This window comes from Vulpes vulpes, chromosome 16 (assembly GCF_048418805.1).
Source record: "Vulpes vulpes isolate BD-2025 chromosome 16, VulVul3, whole genome shotgun sequence".
NCBI classification, from domain to species: Eukaryota; Metazoa; Chordata; class Mammalia; order Carnivora; family Canidae; genus Vulpes; species Vulpes vulpes.
In genome coordinates, this window is record NC_132795.1 from 34,942,145 (window position 1) to 34,965,903 (window position 23,759).

At 42.7% G+C, this 23,759-nt stretch overlaps 1 protein-coding gene across 10 annotated transcripts in view; it reads left to right on the top strand.

Annotated features, from left to right (window-relative positions):
- Positions 1-18,042: 18,042 nt before the first annotated feature.
- SLC16A7 (solute carrier family 16 member 7) overlaps positions 18,043-23,759 on the top strand; it is a 178,898-nt gene continuing 173,181 nt past the window's right edge. For 5 of the 10 annotated variants that reach the window (XM_072742334.1, XM_072742337.1, XM_072742332.1 and 2 more), the window contains exon 1: positions 23,154-23,454. The gene's annotated coding sequence lies outside the window, so the exon portion shown is untranslated. Of the gene's footprint in view, positions 18,336-18,836; positions 19,042-23,153; positions 23,455-23,759 lie in introns of those variants that run through there. The other 5 variants (XM_072742336.1, XM_072742340.1, XM_072742335.1 and 2 more) reach the window with 3 other exon arrangements.

Below are 23,759 nucleotides of genomic sequence, written 5' to 3' on the forward strand. Positions count from 1 at the left end.
AAGAGGGAAGTTTAATTTCCTCTCAAAAAAAAAAAAAAAAAAAGAACTGAGATAGGAAGTCCTGATCTGATGTAGCCCCGTTATCTTCGATCTTTGTGTACATTCCTAGATTTTGGCTTCTCCTGTTGTCATCCCGTGGTCTAGGATCAGTTCCTGAGTTCCAGCCACGCTGTCCACATTCCAGGCAAGATAAAGGAAGATTGAGAAAAGAAAAAAAAGGACAAAACAAGGTCTATCTCCTATTAAGAAGCTTCCGCCAAAGACTCAGACTAAAAAAATTCCATTTATGTTTCATTGGCAGGAATTTAGCAACATGGTGTCACTTAGTTGCAAGGAAGCCTAGAAAGTATAGTTTTTTTTCAGCTGAGCACGTTGTCACCTCATCAAATAAAATAGGGTTTCTCTTATTAAGGCATATGGAGGGAGTAGATATAGGGTAGGGAATTAGCAATTCCTGCAAAAGACACATTAATAGTTTTTTAGTCTAACTGAAATGGAAACCATTAAAAGATTTATGTTTTTAATTACTATACTTTCCTACCTTTTTCTCTATAAGAAGTCGTCCTCGATTCCTTCAACCGTAAGAAATTGCCTCATCCACCCTAGCCTGAATTGCTATACTGCTTGATCTAGACTTCTAGCCAGTCATTTCTAGCTACCGTGAGTTATAATTATTTATATAAATGTTCTAATTAGATTATCTACTAGGTGGTAAAGTTCTCCAAGGCAAGGCTTCTCATTCATTTTTGTTCGTACAACCTAAAAGAGCATAGCACTATTACTTATTGGGTAATAGTTCAAACTCTAGAATCACACAGTCTTGAGTTACTAGATGTTACTGATTTGCTACGTGACTTGAGCACAGCCCCTAAAATTTATATGCTTTTTTCCTTACTTGCAAAATTTAGTAAAAGTCTTTCTCTTGTGTTTATTCTAAACATTAAATGAGATAATGTATATAATTATTTAATATAGCTCTTGATACATAGGGAGCACTTAGAAAATAACTATTGTTTCCATTTTCCCAGGACAAAATAAAGCCTCTGTATGTATCTGTTGAATTACTGATTCTGTCTTTGAGATCACATATGGATCTGGTTGGTAAAAAGCACAAAAGAGGCCATACCTAGTTAGTCACAGGAGAAGTGTTTTAAAATACAATTACAATCAAGTATTTCTGCTTCAAGGTACATTGAATAATTACCCATTCAGATTTTAGCTTACAAGGAATAGCTGTCGATTATTACCCAGCAGTTTATTCTTATGTATATAAAATGACATTCATGAGATAATATCAGATAGGGAAGGCATAGGGGCAGCTGTATTTGAAAATTTACCCAGAATATTGCAATATTTCCATCTGTAAATGAATAATAAATTGAAACGCAAGACTAAGGCTAATTATATTTGTAATTTAGGAAATGAAAATAAGAAATATTAAACATAATTATTCAAATTAAATCAATTGAGACTGAGAACGAATGGGTTTATGAGCTGTTTATTGTTCTAAATAGCAACAAGAAAAGCAGATGTTTTCTACAAAATAGGTAGCAGATAATTATTTTCATCCAACTCTGGACTCTAGTCGTTATAGATCACCCTCCTTTGAGTCTCATGTTGAAACACTACATGAAAGATTATGACTTAGGCAAGTAATATTGCATACTTGAATTTTTTTCCTCAGCCTATTGAAAGATATAAAAACATAGGACCCCCCCCCCCCCAATTTCCAAATCACCTTCTCCTGTTTTTTTTTTTTTAATTTTTTTTTTATTATTTATTTATGAGAGTCATACAGAGAGAGAGAGAGAGAGAGGCAGAGACATAGGTAGAGGGAGAAGCAGGCTCCATGCACCGGGAGCCTGACGTGGGATTCGATCCTGGGTCCTCAGGATCGCGCCCTGGGCCAAAGGCAGGCGCCAAACCGCTGTGCCACCCAGGGATCCCACCTTCTCCTGTTATATTTACTTTTGGCTAGATGGGAAATGCAATATGAACTATTGCCATTGTGGAAATGCAAACATTAGCTGTATTTCTTTCTCAGAAGGACTTCCCCAAAAGAAAGTTATTGTATTACTTTGGGTGGGGAGTGGAGGCATTACTTTAAATGAATGTGCATGGCATTTAAAATGCCACACGTGCTTTACACAGTTTCTCTTTACCCTTCACCTTCTTAAACCTCTGCTCTCTTAGAAGACTTTAACATAATATTGATAATACCAGGGTTCTTGCCGAGGGTGAAATGCTGAAGGAGAAATAAGATTGGAGGTAGGGAAATCACTTAGAAGAGTATACTAATCATCGAGGTGTGGCTTGATGAAGTCTTGAGTTTCTGTTATCTAAAAATAAACTTTTTATCCTTTATAGCTTTTTAGTTCAAGTTCTAGAAGTAAAGGTGTTTCTCATCAAATGGACTCACAATTCAATGAAGCAGTAAGCCATTCAAATCTGAAACTTGCAGGGAGAAAGTAGGTGATATACTCAGAGTTACTAGAGTTGAAACATAAATTCATTTGATTTCATGAGTCCTGGAGCGTCTATGTGATTACTCAGTTCAAGTGGGGAATTTTTGAGAACCTTAAAGCAGTGAACTCTTAGGGAAAAAGGAGCTAGCTTGACTGATTGGAAAAGACAGAAGGTGAAGCTCTGGAAGTAGGTGATGTGGAAGCTGGATTAACACATCATGTCATGCAGCAGCAGAAATTCTATTTAGGTGAATGCAAGATGTTCCAGAAGATGCGAGGGAGCTATTTCCTGAGCGGTTATCATGATGTCTCTACATTGGAGTTAGCCTAAAATACCAGGCACGATCATGAAGGGGGATAGTTAAGAGAAAGAAAAAAAAAAAAAAAAAAGTTACACAGTGGAAAAAAAAAAAAAGTGTAAAACTACAAAACAAAAACCCAGACTGGGTGTTGCCAAGGGCTTGGAGTAGAAACAGTGGATTAACTACACATTTGTCAAAACTCATTAGACTATTTTCATAAAAAGTGTGAATTTTCCTGAGCATTTATACCTCATTAAATTTGAACAAAAAATATTCAAAACAAACATGATTTGCTTAGAAAGGTGAACATGATGGGGCAATTGGGTGGCTGGCTTAGTTGGTTAAGTGGCCAGCTCTTGATTTTGGCTCAGGGTCCTGGGATGTAACCCTGCATGGGGCTCCATGCTCAGTAGGGAGTCAGTAGGGAGAGATTCTCTCTCTCCTTCTCCCATTGCCTGCTCCCCTGATCATTCTTTCTCTCTAAAATAAGCAAATCTTGAAGAAGAGGAAGAAGAAGAAGAAAGAAGAAGAAGAAGAAGAAGAAGAAGAAGGAGGAGGAGGAGGAGGAGGAGGAGGAGGAGGAAGAAGAAGAAAAGAAAGGTAGACATGCTAATAGAAGCCAAAAAGGAAAAAAAAAAGTATGTGAGAGATTTAATCCACAACAATTTTAAATTACAGCATGTGGATTAAGAGGTGACCAGAGTTTAAAAAGAGGAAGGGAATGGGAAATTGCATATTAATTTGATTTTGTTATTGCTGGGTCAGTGATACCGTGTATTCTTTATGTGCAGGATTTTCACACAGTTCTGTGTCTTGAACGTGGATCCTGATGGCAGAGGTAAGGAGACATGGGGAGATGGTGCTGGGTGTACCCCTCTAAACTGGTATGTCCCTGGATTCTGCAGGAGCTAACAGTGATGCTGTGTTTAGTTAACGAGGTGTTTCCTAGAGAAAGGAAAGGGGGGTAAGAAAGATTGGGCAGATGAAGAAATCCTGCTATGATGAGCTCCTCAGGGCCTTGGCCAATTTGACACAGAGTTCTGGAGAGAACTCGGGTAATCCTCGGGGGCATCTACTGGTCCTCCCGTACTTAGCTGTGATAGTAAGCCCCCAGCTGCCCAAAGTATCCGGTGGTGGGGCACCCTGCCCCACTCCTGCCTCACTCCATCAGCAGATGCTGGTGAACCAGTGTGCACAGCTGAGGCCCACCCTGACGAAGCTCACCCTGAGGCTGTCTGGCCACTGCACTCCCTGAAGCAAGTCATTACTTGAAGGGCAGCTGGCTGATGCACCTTCGTATTTATCACTGCTCATCCTTTGTACCACTGGCATAGACTTCCCCAAATATGTTCAAACGTCAGCTCCCGGTGGAGCATGGACTGGCAGGCCTCTCTTCTGGGAGGGACACCTGGAAGTAGGAAGTTAGTGACACAAATGACAGGTCCTGAAATGGCAGTTGTGCTTGGAGCCGCAGCTGATCCTCAGTTGTGAGCTTCTTCCTCCATTATACCCTCTAGGTTTCCCTCCGCCTTCGCTTCCCTTCTGCTTACATTAGGGACTCGCCTCGTGGTGTGAACCAGACCCTCACCGCAACAGGCTTGAGTCCCTGCTCACCGTGCCCTTCTCAGTCTGGGGTCGATGTACCCGTCTACTGTCCCCTTTGGGTCAGGGGTTTTCAACAGATGCCAGTGTGGATCACCGGAGTTCCACATGTATCCTCTCTCTACCCCTGGTGCATTGAAAGAAGCCCTATGGCCCCTTGATGATCAGAGTCAATTATTCCTGCAAAGAAAGTTATTTCTTTTCTTTCATGTTTGTCCCTGGACATAAGGAACCCAGAAGGGCCAGGCACCAGCTCTAGGTTATCATTGAAGGAGATGCTGGCAGTGGCCCTTGAAGAACATGTGTCCTCTTTGGGAACCAGCACATCAAACATTGTAGAGCCCAGAGCTGTTGGGGACAAAAGCACAAGGTCATTGAGAATGATCATAAGTGGGGCTACTTTTCCTTCTACTCTCTGATTCTGGGTCCCACGTGTTCTTTACTTGGGGAATATAGCATCATCAAAGAGTACTCAACTTTTTTTTTTTTTTTAAGATTTTATTTATTCATGAGAGACACAGAGAGAAAGAGAGGCAGAGACTCAGGCAGAGGGAGAAGCAGGCTCTATGCAGGGAGCCCGACGTGGGACTCGATCCCAGGACCCCAAGATCATGCCCTGGGCTGAAGGCAGGCGCTAAACCGCTGAGCCACCCAGGGATTTCCCAAGAGTACTCAAGTTAATGTATATACTACACTCTGGAGGATGGCACCTCATCCTGTGGACTGTTGCCTCAGAGCTGCCACTCCGGCTGCATCCTCCACAGTCTGTTAGGCCAGAAACCTTCTAGTGCCGTAAGTCTACCATAGATAACATGGTCTGTTTCCTTTGTTAAAAAGGGCATTCCCTGATCTGTTATATGGGATCACATGCTTGTAGATTAGACCCTCTGTAAGCCTTCAGTTGGCAATGGTGGCTGAGGCCCTGAATGCAGAGAGGACAAACCCATATGGAAAATATGCTGGCTCGTCATGACTGAAGGGGCCCAACATGGTCCGCCTGATACGGTTGGCTGGTCTCCATAAGGAATTGTGTCACACCAGGCCTTAGCACTGGTCTCTGTGACAGATTGACTACTTGGCAGAAGCAGTACCTCAATCAGCCCTAGGGAGTCAGAGTCCAGACATGACCTCCATTTCCATCTCATGGCTGCTTTCTTTATGTGCTATTATAACTTCACTGGATGGGCCAACGAAAGAACCTAGCTGTCATCATCCTGCTGGTCACTCGGAGCACCTGATTGTTCAGTCACTGTTCTGTGGCGAATGCTCCCCTGGGGCCATTAGCAAGCGGACTGAACATTTTTACACTTTAAGACCACTATCCTATATTCATCCATGTGCCTGTACTCCAGACATTTTTGTCCCCAGCCTTCCAGTCTTTTTCTTTTCATGCCTCTGAGCAGAAGCCAGGTCTCTTGCTACTGCCTACGAATCTGTATATATTCTAGCTGTGACCCACAAGTTTGTCTACACAATGTGGATGACCAGATGTCCCACCTGAAACTTTTCCTATTAGCAGGGCTTCCCCTCATTACTGTCTTTCAAGGCTGCCCGTGAATGGATCTGTAACACAACTGTCCATGTTGAGTGGATCTATCCATAAACCAAGTTTTACCTTTTATTTCCTCCTTCACTGAACTGAATGGCCCCATACAGCCATAGGTGTGGGTGAAGGGAAGTGTGCTGAAGTAGCAGCAGTGGATCCCATGAGAGTCTGGGCTAACTGCTCCTATAATTTGCTTGTACCCTCTGGTACTGCTTATGCTTGGTTTCAGATGCATCATTGCTATTTTATAGTAGATTGTTCCTGGGTTTACCCGACCGTATAGCTTGGTAGCACTGCTAGGACTAAGCTGATTCCTGGCAATCTCATCTGCATAGTCATTGGAAGTCCCACAAAGAGGCATTCTATCTTTAACAGGGCCCAGTAGTCAGGAGTTGTTTATAAACTAGTGTAAAAGGCGTAAAATACCACAGATGACATAATCTGGCTTTAGAACCCCAGTACCCTTCAATATGTTCCTCCCACTGGGGATTGCCACAAACCCTGTATGGTCTTTTTTCCCCACTACTGATACAACTAACACAATGAGAATGTTGAAATGTGTTTCTCAGGAAGCAGGGAACTTTCTTTCTCTGGGCCCCACCCAAAGACAGCAGCTTTTGCATCCCTCAGTCTATGGGCCAGAGCAGTATCTAAAGCTGCTTTGTTGCCTACAAAACTCAAAGAGGCAAACAGATGGCATTCTCCCCTTTTCATGGTAGGAGGTGCAGAGTGTAATAATTTGTTTTGTAGGGGATATCCTGGCACACTGTGAAACACTAGACTCATAAATTTTAGAGAGTAGAAGATTCCTTTTTTTTTAAGATTTTTATTTATTTATTCATGAGAAACACACAGAGAGGCACAGACAGAGGCAGAGGGAGAAGCAGGCTCCATGCAGAGCCTGACGTGGCACTTGATCCCACGTCCCCAGGATCATGCCCTGGGCTGAAGGCAGCACTAAACCGCTGAGCCACCCAGGCTGCCAGAGAGTAGAAGATTCCTAAATGTGTTTATCTCCCATCCATATGACTTGTCAAGAATTCTAGCATACTTGTCATTTTTTGGCCATTTGGCCTGAAAAATCTAATGCCATTAATGTAATAGATCAGTAGGCAGATCTGTAGAATATCCAGATGGTCAGATCTCTTCATTCTAGATCATGGGAGAAGACAGGAGAGTATCAGAGCCTTGAAATAAAACTCTAAATGCGTATTATTGGTCATTCCATATGAATGTGAACTGTTTTCTCATCCTCCTCTAAATGGCATGGAAAAGAATGTATGTACGATATCAGTGACCTCATGCCATGTATTTGAAGCTGGATTCATCTGCTCTAGCAAAGATAATGATTTTCGCCATGGCGACAACAGTAGCCACTACTCCATCGTTGAGCTTGTGGTAGTTTATAATCATCTTTCAGAAATTATTTATTTTCTGTAGGCGCTAATTCAACTCATTAAATGGTATCACCATCCTTTCTTCCTTTAGGCCTTTAAGGGTGGCACTGATCTCCTTAACTCTCCCGCTCCTCCTTACCATGTGCTGTTTTTTATTCTTATCTTGGTTAGAAGGGGATGGGTTAGTTTCTAGGGCCTTTACTTGAACTTTCCCTCTATAATAACTTGTACCTCAAAGACCAAGCATTCAATGTGGGAGTTACTCCCCAACTATCCAGTGTTTAAATTCTAGATGGGAAATGACCACTGTTGAATGGGTACATTGACTCAGTGAATTTACTGTAAGCTGGATGTTGGCAATACTTAATTTATTATCTGGAGTCCATATGCCCAAAGTTTAAGAAGGAGTGTGATGTTATGTTGAGTTTTGGGGTGTTGGTGTCCACTCATTAACTCTCTCCTTCAGTCCTCATGATATCTGAGCTTCTTTCTTTCCCATTGAAGAAGCTGTGTCTCCTTTGGGGGAAAGCCTAGGGGGAACCGCTCAAGTATACTTGTGATAGTGTTGCTGGGTTATTTCTCCTAGGAACCAGCCATCTCTCTGACCAGTGCTACAATTCCACATTTCCCTATTTCCCTGGAAATAGGGAAATAATTTGTGGTGTGTGTTCTTGTTTGTTTGGTTGGTTGATTTTTTTCAGTTGGCTGTCCTCCACGTCCCCTCCCAGTGATCCACCTTTGATTTCTTCTCCTGGTTCAAGATGCCCTTGTCAGCTGCCCATCTATTATGCCCATCGATACGTCATGTTCTATTAATTGCTTTAATAACTTGCTGTGAATGCACCCTCCCGGGATGCCAGACCAAACTTATTAGTCATAACAATTATCAGCATGTCCTGAGTTCTGGAAGTTAAGCATTGTTATCTATAGTATTTGGGGATCATATCAGCCCCACTGTTAACAATGAGCCTAGTCCTGGAATGTTTCCACTGAACATTCTATTGATGCTGGTGCCCCTCTCACCAGCATGTTCCTCATGCCCTTGGTCAATACTGTGCGGTACGGGCCTTCCTGTAGAATATCTACATGCTCTTGAGCTTCTCTTGAGAATGCTAAACACTCATCATGGGCTATCGCTTTTTCTACTTTCCTAATAATCTTTGTAGTAGAGAGTTCATACCAACTCCTGATGCAGGTGCCACTTTGGTAAATCCTGTACCATGAGAATGCTCTTTTGGGTTCCTGTACACAACTTGTTTGTGTGTGTGTGTGTGTGTGTGTGTGTGTGTGTGTTTAGGCTTCCCTACACACAACAGGCAATTCTCAGATACGAGCAGAGTATCCGAGAATTCAGCTCAATTCTGAAACTATTTACATAGATACGGAATCAGATTCCACAGGCACAGGGCTTGGTTCTACAAGACTGCCTTCTACTTCAGATGACAAGAGCAAGCCCAGGCTGTCATCCATGCTTCTGAATGACTGGCTATAAACCAGAGGCTCCGACAACTCCTCCTTGGGTTTGATTATTTTGCTAGTACAGCTCATAGAACTCACAAAACCTGTTAGCTGACTGGATTATCAATTTATTGCAATGGATATTAAAGTAGCAAATCAACAGCCAGATGAACAGATATATAGGGTGAGGTCCGGAACAAAGGAGCTTCTATCCTTGTAGAGCTTGGAACTCAGCATGGTGCCACATGGAAGCATTTCATTTCTTCAACCTGGAAGCCTCTGACCCCCTTCCTTTTAGGTTTTATGGGGGTTTTGTTACACAGGCATGATTGATTAACTCAATGACCATCAATGATTGCTTTAATCTTCAATCTCTCTCTCTCTCTCTCTCTCTCTTTCTGGAAATCAGGGGATAGAACTGAAAGTTTTAACCCCCTATTCAGGATTGGTCCCCCTGGCAAACAGCCCTCATCCCTTGGTTCTTTCCAAAAATCATCTTATTAACTTAAACCCAACTATGGTAGAAAGGGGCATGTTATAACAAGACATCCATTTCACTTTTATGGCTGAGGCATTTTCAGGAGCTGAGGACAAGAGACCAAACAGTATAACAAAAGATGTTCTCATCACTCTTATCGCTCAGGAAATTTCAGGGGTCTGGGGACAAGAAAGTCAGGAATTATGAATGAAGATCTTGCATACATGGTTATCTGAATGACCAAATATATATATTTCTTATAAATCACAATATGGCAACTGCCAAGTCAATCAATTTTTTACTATTTAATGTTTTGACTCACTTGATTAAACATCCTTAGAACCCAGTCACATAAGCACTCCCCCAGTTTCACTGGCCAAGTCTAACTGCTTTGGGGTAGGGTTCTGTTTTCTTAGTAGATACTGTTTTCTTCATACATCTAATCAGTATGATACTTAGCCCTCACTAGTGCACACCTTCCACTGGCATGTGCCCCAACACTGCTGAAAAGTTTTAACAAATGGACCACCACCCTGTTCCAGAAGCTGATTGTGATGGGGTCCTCCCTGCCAGTGAGGTGATGAATAATGCAGCTCAAAAAGCCTATATAGTTAGTTGCATTCACAGACCCCTTCTGATACCAACTTTCAAAGGTTGGATTACTTACAAGCAGATTCTGAGAAGTTTGGGGTTCAACGTACTCATTAAAAATCAACACCTAAGAAAGGAACGAGGGCTTGGCAGGCATGGGCAGAAGAGGAAATCAAACTGTGACAAAACCCAGCAGGGATCTCTGCAGCCAGCACTACCCACCAGGATATTTCACATTGGGCCCAAATGACTGGTTTTTATACATTTACCACACTTAGTCAACAGCTATCCAAAAAAAGGAGGTGACATCAGAAGATGTGACTTCCTGCAGCTACACAGAATGTGAAGTTGCTGACGTGTGGGGGATGCCTGCTAACCACAATGTGCATGTGGGATCTTGGAAACACAGAGGTGTTTAACTCATGGTCTAAAGTTTTCAAAAATAGTAGGTAAAACAAAACAGAACCAAGAAACACTGACCGTGACTTGCTAGTTAACAGCAGAATGTGGAGGAGACACTGAGTAACTGAGTTTAGGTCAATTTCCACCTGGGTCTTGGAAGGCCAGCTCTCACTGGGCTGCCTTTCGGACACCCATCAACTGTAAGAATCCTAAGCCATAAGGAGAAGCCATGTTTCAGTGCTCCCATTAGGAGACATGGGCAGGCCTAGACTTTGACTCAGTCTTGCCCAGGAACCAGACACATGATTGAAGAAGCCCCTAAATGATATTAGGACCCTGTGTTCCATTCTTTCTAATTGAGCCTCTAGACATTAAAGAGTAGAGACAAGCCATCCCTGTTCTGCAAACAGAATCCATGAATGTAATGAAATTGTTGTTGATTTTTAGTATAGTTTTAAGTTTTTTATATAAAAATAGTAACCAGAACAGAAAGGAAGAAAAAGAGGGATAATCTTTACAGATACCATACCTAGATCCGTACCTAGGACAAGAGATAAAATTCTCCAGACTAGTTATGAGGAAGAATTTTATTCTCAAGTTATAATTTGTTTGAAAGACAGAGGCAAAGAATATCATTTTATGTACTACTCTACTAGTGGATCTGTAGCTCCTGTATAATAAATGATTTTTCTTATAGTTACTCAAATATACATGTGTAATCTTAACTGAACAGGAACTTACTTGAGTATGAAGCCAAGAAGTGATTAATTTTTCTTTATAAAACTATTTCTTTTTTTAAAGATTTTATTTATTTATTTGAGAGGGTGAGCGAGAGAGAGAGAGGGAGAGAGAGAGAGAGAGAGAGAAAGAGAGAGATCTTGAGAGCCGGGGAAGGGGAGGGGCAGAGGGAGAAGCCGACTCCCTGCAGAGCAGGGAGCCTGATATCTGGGCTCAGTCCCAGGACCTTGTGATCAGGACCTGAGCCAGAGGCAGACGTTAAACCAACTGAGCCACCCAGGCACCCCTATCAAACTGTTTCTGGATTTTACAATCATCTGATTTGTTCTTTAAAAAATTATTAAGCAGATACACTTAAATGTCAAATCTTAATTAATTTTACATTGAGTGTTTTCATAATTCAAATGATATCAAATCAGTTTGTTTTACTTAGTTATTTTATTTCTGAGGGATTATTTCCTAAATATGTACATATTTTACATATGCTAATACCATCTTTCATTTCTGTTAAGCTTTCTAATTTAGAAAGCAATTCCATTCACATTGTCTGGTTGACCCTTCTTAATAACCAAATCAAATTTTTACTACTTATGAAGAAAGTAAAGTTTAAACCGATGTGTGTCTTTGCCAAATTAGTGCATTAATGAAGTGCCCAACTAGGCCTATATCCAGTTATTCAGATGCTAAGTATCTGAAATACTCATTTCAGACACTCTATTGCTTTTTTTTAAGTTTTTATTTTACGTATTTAAAATCAAACTTGATATGATAACACATGTCCACAGAAATACTTTCGTTTAAATATGTATAGAAGCAAGTAATAAAAATCATCCGAATATCCATCAACATGCATGTGAATTGAGAAAGAATCTGTGGCATTTCCACACAATAGAACACTACTCAGCAGTGAAAAGAACAAACTACTAATGCATACACATGACACAATGGATGAATTAAAGATAAACATGCAGAATGAAAGAAATCAGTTACAGAAGTGTACAGAGTATATCATTCCAGTCACATAGCATCTAGAAGAGGGATAACCTGCTAGGCTAGGATGATAAGAACCAGATCGATGATTGCCTGGGTTTCATAGAATATTGTCTAATAACAGCAAGAGGGAACTTCCTGGGATGACGGAAGTTCTCGAAATTTCGATCTGAGTAGTGGTTAAGATTCATCTAACTGTATACTTACAGTGCAAGCATTTTAATGCATGTAAGTTATGCTTCAATACAAGTATATGTAACATGAAATAAAGCTGGTATATTGACAAAGAAATCCACAATTTCTGTTTCAGTCTTTGGCTTCATGAAAGAAAGCTCCTTCTCCTCCACAAAGGCTACTGAGCAAGAACTCTACATGTCTTTTTTGAAACATATTTTTGAATCCGCAGATAAAATTCAACTCACTGACCAGGGTGGTCTATTCCAGTTTAAATTAAAGAAAAAAAAAAAACTACAAAGAATATTATTCAAAAAACCTAATATCCCAGTATTTATACTCTAGTATTATGTATGTATATGTATGAAAAAACATAACTATGCAGTGGCTGTAATCACAGCATTAGGGTTATAATCAGTCTGAAAATTAAATAAGTAGCGTATAGGCTTTTTGAGAGAAGCATTACTTTCATCTGAAAAGTTTATCGCAGTGCCGGCAGATTGCTTAACAAATATGCCGAATGAATGAAGCTCATTGAAGATAAGCATTTCAAAGTCATTGTTGGATTTCTTGACTCTGGATCTGTATTGAGAAATGAAATTTTGGTGGGCCAAGATTAAAAAAAAATAGAAAATCAATAAACTTCAGGTGACCACCTACATTGCTAGGCTCCGGTCCAGATCATAAGGCGTAAGGCATAATCACATTTTGTGGATTTGACATTGATACCTCATTTCATGTAACTGATCTCATACAGATTATTTCTTGGGAAAAGATTTGTAACAAGTGATTGTTGAAGATCACTATCAACAAGATCCCAGAGAAATCAGCCAACAGTAAGAAATCAATCACCATTACATAGCAAAACGGCACAAAACAAATATGTAGTTTGGGTCAGTTCCTGGCAGAGAGAAAGCAGAAAAAGAGTTCCTGAATGAAAAACCAAACAGCAATATGGCCTGAACTTCAGCTAAAGAAGCCAAGAAAGGGCAGCTGAAAATGTAGCTTACTGAGAGGCAGGTAGCTGAGTTTTTTAGCATGAAACTCTCTGGTAACCTGGGAGGCATTATGTAAATGCAAACAGTGACTCAACCTTCAAGGACATTCCAGGCACAGGACAAGTTACACAATGTTACAGGCAAAGCTAGTAACTTTATGGTTGCGATATATAAAACACATCCTGATCAACACTACAGTCCAAAATTTAAGTAAATACCTATTTTTTTTTAATTAGGAACAAAACTCTATCATACATAAATATTTTCATTTGTTAAAATTATGCATAATCTCTGTGGATCTTTGAAGTGCCTGAAAGTGCCACAGAGATTTAGAAAGTGAAGCTAAGATTAAGTGACCCATCTAGGACTATATGCACAGGAAAAGGCACTGGAACCTAGGTTCCTTGGTACCATACTCAATCATTAGTGTTTTATTTTTAAAAATTCATTAAATATTAAACAATTATAAGGCACTAGTTACAAGATTCCTGCCAGAAAGGTTTGCAGTTTATAATGAAAACTTCTTATCAAAGTTTCTAATTTTATATGCTTTCAGAATAATTAAAATATTCAGGGCTGCCTGTCCTGCTCAGTCCACAGAGCATGCAACTCTTGATCTCCTGGTTGTAAATTCAAGCCCCAGGTTGGGGTAGAGATTACCTAAAAATAAAATCTAAAAAAAAATTATATATATATATATATTCAATATATATTGAATATATATATATATAGAAACATTTTTGAATCTGCAGAATAAATTCAACTCACTGACTAGGGTGGTCTATTCCAGTTTAAATAAAAAAAAACTACTATATATATATATATTCAAATGAAGGCATCTATAAGACCATAAGACACTTGCAATTAGAATCCATTAAGCTCACTTGATGGATAGCATTAAATAAAATGTAAAATTAGAAAAATGCCAATGGATAGGAGTTTGAATGCAGAATCTCTTTTAGAGTCCCAAAGGTCATTTATTTTGCCAAAAGACCTCTCTGCGTAATTGTATACTTATGGAAAGTTACACCATATAACAATGTCCGACATAATAGTTTTCTCTCTCTCTCTCTTTTTTTTTTAAGATTTTATTATTCATGAAAAAGAGATGGAGCAAGAGCAGAGAGAGAGAGAGAGAGAGAGAGAGAGGAGGGAGAAGCAGACTCCCTGCTGAGCAAGGAGCCCTACATGGGGTCCTCTAGGATCATGGCCTGAGCTGAAGGCAGATGCTTATCCCACTGAGCCACCTAAGAGTCTCTCTCTCTTTTTTCTATTTTTTTGTGAAAGGAGACTATATTTGCATTCTCCACAATTCTATGGGAAGCTTCCACAGAAGATATTCCCAAAGTAGACAACATGGGTATACTTAAGACATAAATTTACAGGCAGTGGAAATATTTCTTTCATATTTTGCACATTCTATGAAATCAGGTCAGAGCAATCATATTCTCGGCTGCTAGCCAGCCACAATCTCAGCCACTGTATGCTGCCACTGGATGGCAGGTAGGTACATGGTTCTTTTCACTCAGGGGAATATTTGGGTATTTGGCCTTTTGCTTTTACTTAAAATCAATCTATTGTGTGTAGTTTACACACACACACACACACACACACACACACACAGAGTCTACTTTGGTCTCACAGTCTTGCCATGAAAAGGCCATTAAATATCAATTTTGAGTTGTGAAGTATCTATTTTTAGCCTTGACATAAGAACACATTATACACATTATAGTATTCTCTTAAACTCACTGTTTCATTGGGTCTTTATTCCATTACGATTTATTTTATTTTTTTTAAGTTTTTTTTTTAATTTTTTATTTATTTATGATAGTCACACACAGAGAGAGAGAGAGAGAGAGGCAGAGACACAGGCAGAGGGAGAAGCAGGCTCCATGCACTGGGAGCCCGATGTGGGATTCGATCCCGGGTTCCAGGATCACGCCCTGGGCCAAAGGCAGGTGCCAAACCGTTGAGCCACCCAGGGATCCCTCCATTACGATTTATAGTCTTAGTAAGTAACTCACGTATTGGTCAGAATAAGTTAGGTTATGTTCTCATAACAAATAATGCCCAAAATATCAGTGGCTTAACACAATAATGGTTTCTTGCTCAACAAAGTTCAGTGCAAGTCAAGGAATCCTTCTTTATCTCTTAATGACTCTGTTTTATAGCTATTCCATCTAAAACATGAGACTGAGAAAGGCAAAAATGGAGGAACCACACGGGTTCTTAACTTTTTTGCCCAGAAATGATATATGTCACTTGCATCTATACTTGTTAGAACTAGTCACATGGCCCCAATATAACTATAAGAGAAGCTAGGAAATGTCTTGTCATGCAGATCATGGATAGTGTGAGCATCAGCAGCCTCCACCGTATATCTGTTCCTTAAAATCACACGATCGATCATTTCTTTCCTCTAGTTGGCAAACATTATTACCTTGTATCTGCAAGAATTTGTGCCAGATACTGGAAGACTGCAAAGATGAATAAAATGTCTTCTCTGCCCTCCAACAACCTAATAGATCAGGGTGACAGAAAAAAAATATTTTTGTAAAGCAGAAAGAAAATGTCCCAAATAGAAGCATACACCATGTTCTATGAAAAGGAACACGGAGGAAGATGGAATTAATTCTTATTGAAGGAATCCTTGAAGTGCTAGAGAGGTGATGACATATTTGCGGGACCTTGAAGGAAAAACAAGGCTCAGCCAAGTTTGATACGGAAAAGAGAAAATAGGGAATGCAAAAAGTCAGCAATATGTGAGAAGATATGGCATGGCTGAGGAATGAAGAACCTGAGGGTTCACAGCTGAGGGTAGAGAACCTAGAATTTGAGGCTGTGGGTAGACAGTGGAAGACATTTGAGCTTTATTAGTTTATACACTATTTATGTTTTTACTAGTTTACTTATTTGTGGAAAATGGGTTGCTAGTATATTGAGCATATTGCTATTCTTTGTTTCTCCACTGTTATTTCATCTTATGAATAGAAATTCAGGCCAACAAAATTAACCAAAAACATTTCAAGTTCTGATCCTGTAGTTTGCCTTTTCCCTAAATTGTTTTCTCTTCTCAGCTTCTGGATAATATTAAGACTATAAGTCATAGGATAAATTGACTGGATTTATTCCCACCTAATTCTCCTTTCAGCTTCCTTTCTAATACAATCAAATATTTATGTAGCATGACTAGCCATAGCAATAAGGCAATTTAAAGATGAATCCTCAAATACTAACACTGGGGTAGTAGGTAAATTGGATCCAGAGACTTAAAAGGAAACTACAGTTATGATTCATGCATGCTAGTTAGTGACGTTTAGGAATCTGACAATGAGTTAAATAGACCAAGAACATGGGTCTGTAAAAACAAGCAAACAAACAAATACAGAAAAAAAAAGAGAGAGAGAGAGAGAGAGAAAAAAAAAAAAAAAAACCAAAAAGAAAGTAGAGAATAGGGTCAAAATTCAGGAAAGTTTTGGTCTTCTTTCTCTTCTTTGAAAGGAAATGAGTCATGAATGAGCAGGAAAAATGTCAATAGCAAACAGTCAAGAACATGACCTGGAGATGTATCTTACTTAGTGTTTTCTTTTCAAACTTTAACATTATTTTTTCTTATGAAAATGAAGTGTCTACAGTCACTGTTAGACATTCTATTACTCTCGCATGCCTATTATATTTTAAATAAATGTCATTTTACACATTTTTAGTCCAAGAAAAGCTAGTCCTTTCTGGAATTTTCTGCCTTAGTTCCTTAGTTTCCAACATCACTCCCTCTGTAAAATGTCTCCCAAACTCCCAAACTTCCAAGCTCCCTCTGTAAACTGCCTAATAATAGGCAATATTTATTCACTCATATTGTCTACCATCTACTACACATATATCATCTCACCTAAATCTTACGACAGCAATAATGGGTTGATATTGCTTCTATTTTGTAGCTACAGAAACTGCGATTCCAGTTTTGTAATAAGCCCACAAACCAGCTGTGGCCGAAGCAAGGCAATGTGAATTTAGCTAACTGACTTAATTTGTGAAGGGGGGCAGATAATGCCACCCCCAAATATGCCACTTTGGCACAGTGATTATTTTGAATTAAAGTTACTTGGGAAACAGCCAGTGCCAGGAGGACACTCTGAGCACCCCCCCCACCCCTCCCCAGCCCCGCCTTTGTCCCCCTGAAAAGAGGAAGTAAATCTCCCATGTTAAGTTACCCTCCCAGTACCAGGAGGCAGAGAGACCCCTTATCCCCAGACACAGAGAATTCAGGGCTGAGAAGAAGGTATAAACAAACCTTGTCTGTTTCGGTCACTTTTTTGAGTCCCATATTTTTATGGGCTCCTAGATTTTTCTCCTGTTAATCTGCTTTATGTCAGTGTACTTGTTAGGCCAGCCAAAGAACATAGAAGGGAAGAAGAAAAAAGTTTTCCTCCACTATACTTGTCTATTTCCAAATTCGTAAAATGTGAGAAATCCTAGTATTCATCTAATAGGCTTATTGTATCAATTGAAGTAACCCATGAAAGTGCTTAGTTAGGGCAGGGCTTGACGATGAAACGCGCTTAACAAATCAGTGTAATTATTGCTGTTCCTTTTCTTGCCATTTGTTTCCTGTCCCTTTGGCTTCAAAGCTTCAGTTATTTCAACCAAGTTATCTTGGCCTCTCATAAATGATTTCAGTTCTAGAATAAATAAGAAAAGCTCCCAGGAAGTTATTTTAAGACCTAGGATTAACGTAACTTTTTCACTTTTCAGGAGCAGAAATGTGGGTGTAGGTGAGGGTCTGCTGAGTCGCCAGAAACAGGGCAATAGGAATTCTCAAGCCCGCTTGAAGCCCGCTTGCTTTAAAGGTTCCTCTCTGTGCGAGCAGGACTTCAGCTGTGAAGACACTTAAGGAACCTGATCTCTGGTGTCACCAAACGTTCAGTCCCAGCCCTTCCTCTTTCCGGCTGCCCCAAGGAACGTGTTCTGGACGGTGGAGGGAGGAAAAAGAGGGCAGAAGAGACCAGACCGACGGTTGTGGAATTGGCGCGAGCCCGGGCACCACTCGTGGACAGACACGGACTCGCCCTTGGCGGAGTGAAGGAATTTGGGAAACTACAAATGCGAGGGACAGTGTACGAGGGGCTTTCCTTCGCGTCCTTCCTGGCTCGGGGTCTTCGTGCACTGGCTTTTGTGCCCCGCGCCCCACGGGGTGAGGCTGAGGTTTCCCTTAGGTGTCTTGGTGGGGGGGCCTCATCCCCAGCACTGCCGCTCCGTCCCGCGCCCGGGAGCACCTCGGTCCCAACGGCGGCCCCAGGACACCTCCACGGCCCCGGGATGGGATCTCCGACCCCCGCCCCCCCGCGCATCCCTGCGCTTCCTCCCGCGCATCCCTCGCCCCCCCCCTCCGCCCCCCCCAGCGCATCCCTCGCCCCCCACCCCCCGCGCAGCCCCCTCCACTCCGCGACCCCCCCGCGCCCCTCCCCCTCCCCCCGCCGCGTCCCCTCCCCCCGCGCATCCCTCGCCCCCCCGCGCGCCCCGCGCATCCCTCGCCCCCACCCTCCGCCCCCCAGTGCGCCCCCCCGCGCCCCCCGCCCCGCTCCCGGGCTCCCCGCCTAGCTCGCTGCCGCCCCCAGCTCCGCCCCGGAGTCCCCGCGCCCCGGGGCCCGCGCTCGCGGGGGGACAGCCGCGGGGAGCATGCTCAGTCGGCCCCGAGTCACGGGGCGGGGCTCCCCCTCCCCCTCCCCCTCCCCCGCGCGCTCCCGGGCACCCACTGGGGCGCTCTCGGGCCGCGCCTCCCTCCGCCCTGCCCCCCCGCCCGGGCCGCGGGGGAGGACGAGTCTAGGGACATAAATAAATAAATAATTCCATTCACGCGGCGGCGGCGCGGCGAGCCGGGGTGCGGGACGGCGGGTGAAGTAAGTGCCCCGGGCGCAGGGAGGGGAGGGGAGGGGAGGGGAGAGGAGGAGGGGGGGAGGGGGGAGGGGGGAGCGGGGAGGGGGGGCGGGGGCGCGCCTCCGCGGGGCCGCACGCGTGGGTCAGGGCAGCGCCCCGGGGCCCCGCGGAGGCACAGCCCCCCCCTCCCCCGGCGGCCGCGGGAGGGCGCGCAGGGCAGGGGCGCGCAGGGGAGGGCGCCGAGGGCCCCGGGCGGGAAGGGGGGGACGCGGCCCCGCGGCTCCCGGGCGGGTCCCCGACGGGCGGGTCCCGTGCGGGCCGGGGCAGCCCCGGGCGGCGGGGCGGGGCGGGGGGAGCGGCCACGGGGCGGCGGCGGCGCGGTCCCCTCCGGCTGCAGAGCGGGGCGCGGGGGGCCTGCGTGGGGCGGAGGGAGCGCGGCCGCCGCCTGAGGCCGCCCCCGGCCCCCCCCCCCCCCCCCCCCCCGGCCAGAGGGGCTGCACACGGCCTCGGCGGGGGCGGCCGGGGCGGGCCGCTGTGCGGGGACTGCGGGGTTTGGGGTCCACTGCGGGGATGTGGAAGTCGCACACGCGCGCACGCGCACGCCGAGGAGGGGAGCCGCGGCTTCCCCGCAGGTGACTCCACCAGGAGCAGAAGCGCCCAGTGGGTTGGGTCCAGGGGGGCCGCTGGTGTTTGCAGGAGAGCTCGAGCCTACGTCCTCGCCCCCTTTCCCGGTCCAAAAAGAGGCGCGTGGAGCCGTAGGAGAGTGAGCCCCGGTGGGGGCAGAGCCTGGGGGAGCCCGGCGGGGACGCGGGACGCCCTTCCCCGGCGCCGCTGACTGGGCCGCACGCAGGTGAGCGCGGAAGCGCTGCAGACCTGGGGTGAACCCCGGGAGCCTCCTGCTCCAAGCGTGCGTTTCCAGGGAGAGGCGCTGAGACCCAGAGCCGGAGGGGGCTTGCAGACAGTGGAAGAGGGAGCCAAGAGGTCAACAAGGTGACCCCTCTTGGCTCCTCGTAAAGCGGTCGCAGCTCCTCTGTGTGCTTCTGCACACTGCCCTGGAAGCAATCTAAGCGGGCAGGCAACGTAGTGATTCGGTGAAAGGGAAAGATTATTACCTTAAGCAACTCGGTGTGTTGTGTAACAACTCATAAAGTCAGAGGCGGTTGGGGCTTTTTTTTTTCCCCCAAAACTCACATCAGCAGTTTGCAATTACATACTGCTTTTCCCCCCAGGGAGTGTTTTAATAATGGTAAGTGATCTGGAGTTTTAACGTTGGTTTCCCAACCTTCAAGTTCTTGAATCCAGCCTCTTGAATGCTCAGCCTCTTTCTGGAGACGCATGGACTCTTTTATGATATCTGGCTTACGCTTTCAGCCGGGCGCCCTCCTGAAGGGAAAAGGGCAGACTGACCTATAGAAATATCTTTTATCCAGAGTCATATTCCTGGATCATGAGTCTGGAATAAAAGGAGACTCTTGCATTTACTTTTACGTCTCTCTTCATTCACTATACTTTTTTTTTTTTTTTTTTTTGAGACGTTCAGAGTTAGACACAGACTTCAAGGTCAATTTCGTACTTTTGTAAGGTTAAGTAATTATTTAACAATCTCCTCCTCGGTTTTTCTTATCCCTACAATGTGGTTGGTGCTACCTACCCTAAAGTGCTATTATGAGGAATAACATATAGAGAAAACAGCTAAAATATAGACCAGCAATTTTTGAACCCCTTGCACCATTCCAGACACTGCGCTGTGGTTATCAAGATGGATGAGGCTGGCATTGCGCTCTCAAAAAATTCACATGTGGCCATCCCGGTTAATCTTCCTCCTATACTTTTGTTGTTGTCAGATAGATGTGTTTTTCATTTTTCAAAAAAATTAAAAGTTTTTATTTAAATTCCAGTTACTTAATGTACAGTGTAATATTAATTTCAGGTGTATAATATAGTGGTTCTACACTTTGATACAACACCCGGTGCTCATCACAATATCCTATTAGCTTTTTACCAATTTCCTTCTCAATGGAGGAAAGGAGACATATACCCTACTAACTTGAAAGGGATTTTGCTGTTGTAAGAAATAAGAACTACTAAAAGGCAATTTCAGAAGGGCACCCCACCTCAGAAACTGGTGTGTGCAGCCCATTATTTTGCCTATTGAGTACAGATAGGAAATGGAGGGTTTTCTTCTTGCCTTGGGGGAAAGACACTCTTTCTTTGGAAATTATCCTTACCAATGACTTGATTTCCATTTCTTTGGAAGAAGAGGCTGGCCTGCAATTTCTATACTTTGGACAGAGTACAATCCACCTACTCTGAGAAGCCCAAGAGTATACTATTGTAGTATCTCTGTAATGGTTACCAAGTTCTCTGCATTGTGCTCCTACTTTCTGTAAGTCTGTTGGTTTAGGCACAAAGAGTTAACTTGTTCAGGTTGCACAGCTGGAGGCCCAGGTCTCTGGGACAAAGGAGGGAAGAGGGTAAAAGCAGGACCTCTGTAGCCTGGTCAGTCTGGGTTTTCATCTTGGCTCTGCCATTTACTAGCTAGGACAAATTTCTAAACCTCTCTAGGTCTTGATTTCTTCATGTGTGAAGACTTCTCAAAAACTTTCTTCATGTACAAAAAGAGGATAATTCAATTTCACATAATGGGAGTAAAGATCAAATGAGATAATACCCGTGAAACGCTGCTTAGCACTGTGCCAACCACGTGCATTATGGCAGCTAGAGGCACATATTAAATATGTGGCCTTGAGGCTCTTAGGTTCTTATAAGGATGACTGGTTTATTCTTCTTAATAGATATTTGAGAACCCTTAGAAGTGCCGTGTTTCCCATTAGACGGCCTACTGGAGTTGGATTGTGTCATAAACTGTTACACAGACTCTCATTGTCTGAGGTCATTTTGGTTTGTCACAGGCTTTCTCAAAACTGGATCAAAGTGATTAGGAAACGTATTGAGAAACAACTGTACACCAAGTCTCAGTCAGAAACAGACCTTAAAAAAAAATTTAAAGAGAAAGCGTTGTTTTCTCAATTGGTCCCCAAAATGGTGATCCCTGGGATCTAGTCTGCCTATTTGGGGGAATCTAATCGTTTACAATCATAATGTGAGAGAATAGCCTAATATGGACGATTGTCTAGAGAAAAAACAAAACATTTACCCTATATACATGGCAGCTAGTAAACAAGAAGGGGTATGAGCATTTATGTATAAAATAATCAAGAAGACTGGGGAAAGAATTAACCACAAGTTACACAAGTTGAACTTGACTATAATAAAACTAGTCCAGCTTGCACTGGACTGAGTGGTAATTGGGTGCACCAGAGACGTTTTCAGCATATTCATAAATATCAGTGTTAACAGTGATGCCAGTATTTTTGAAAACATTTTCTTGTCCGAATACAAAAATCTCTTGCAAATGTTTTCATTAATATTCATTGAAATCCCAAATGAGTTCGTGAAAATCTTGCAGGGCGTTTGAGTGACAGCTAGGCAATGCTGGCATAAAGATACTTGTGTTAAAACTTTTGTGCAATTAGGATAGCCTTATAAAAATTGACATGCGCGATTCAATTATCTAAACTGATAATTTGTGGTAATATTTAGCTTTAAAACAGCAATTTTTCGATTAGAAATATTTGGTTCAAATGGTAAACACAAAAATATTTGTTTAGAAAAATGAAGATCTGCATAAAGTGTTGGTAGTTTTTAGAAAATTCTCTTGTGTCACTAAGACTGTTTCCTTACCTAATAACACGATAAATGTGTTCTTATTAATCATCTGTACCCCTAAACAGATTCTGATTAGAGCTAATATGCAGGTGAATTATAAATTATAAGAAGAAGCTGCCCTGCCAAGTAATTTACTTGCAGACCACTTTCTTTTGGAACTAGATTAGATAAGAATAAACAGCAAAACTAAAAGGCATGAATTTACTTGAGCAGTTTCTAAGGGATGAACTGTAAAAGTGGTACTTGCCTTATTTTAAATCTGATTCTCCGAAATTTCAGAATCCAAAGTTCTATTGGCTCTTCTCAACTATGCAAAAGGTGTATTCAGTGATAAACAGCGTCATGTGACGTGTGACAGTGTTTCCCAACAGGTGATACTGTTGGCATTTTGGCAGGACACCTCTTTGTGTGGGAATGCCTCTTTCACTGCAGGACATTTAGCGTCTATGACCTCTGTCCTCCATATGCTGATAGCTTCCCCTCAGTCATGGTGATTACCGAAAATGCCTCTGATGTTTAAATATACCTCCTGGAAGAATGGAATCAGATGTGGCTGAAAACTATTGGCCAGTAGGATCAAATTGAGAATTTCTGAGAAAATTATCCTTGAAATCAGAGTATCTCCAAAAGCATCTTCTGCTTTTTCTTCAAAAGACAAGCTCATGTGAAAATACCTGGATTTGAAGGAATAAGTTCTTTTTTGTAAGGTATAGTAAGTATAATCCTTTAGTAATCAGGTTATCCTAGGTTCCAAACTCTCATTTGTTTTAACCTGTCAGGCTTTGGCAATATTGGCACCTGTTGCTTCTTAAACTCCTGTTTTGGCTTCCAGGCACTCCTTGTTCTTCCTCTTACTTCTCTGACTGCTTATTTGCAGCTCCTTCTTTCCTTCTGCTTTTATCTCCTCCTCAGTTTTTCTTTTGTGTATATTCTGTTGATTGACAAAGCTCATCCTGTGTGACCTCTGCTTTCTCTTTGGTAGGAATAACTCCGATGTCATTATCTTCAGCCT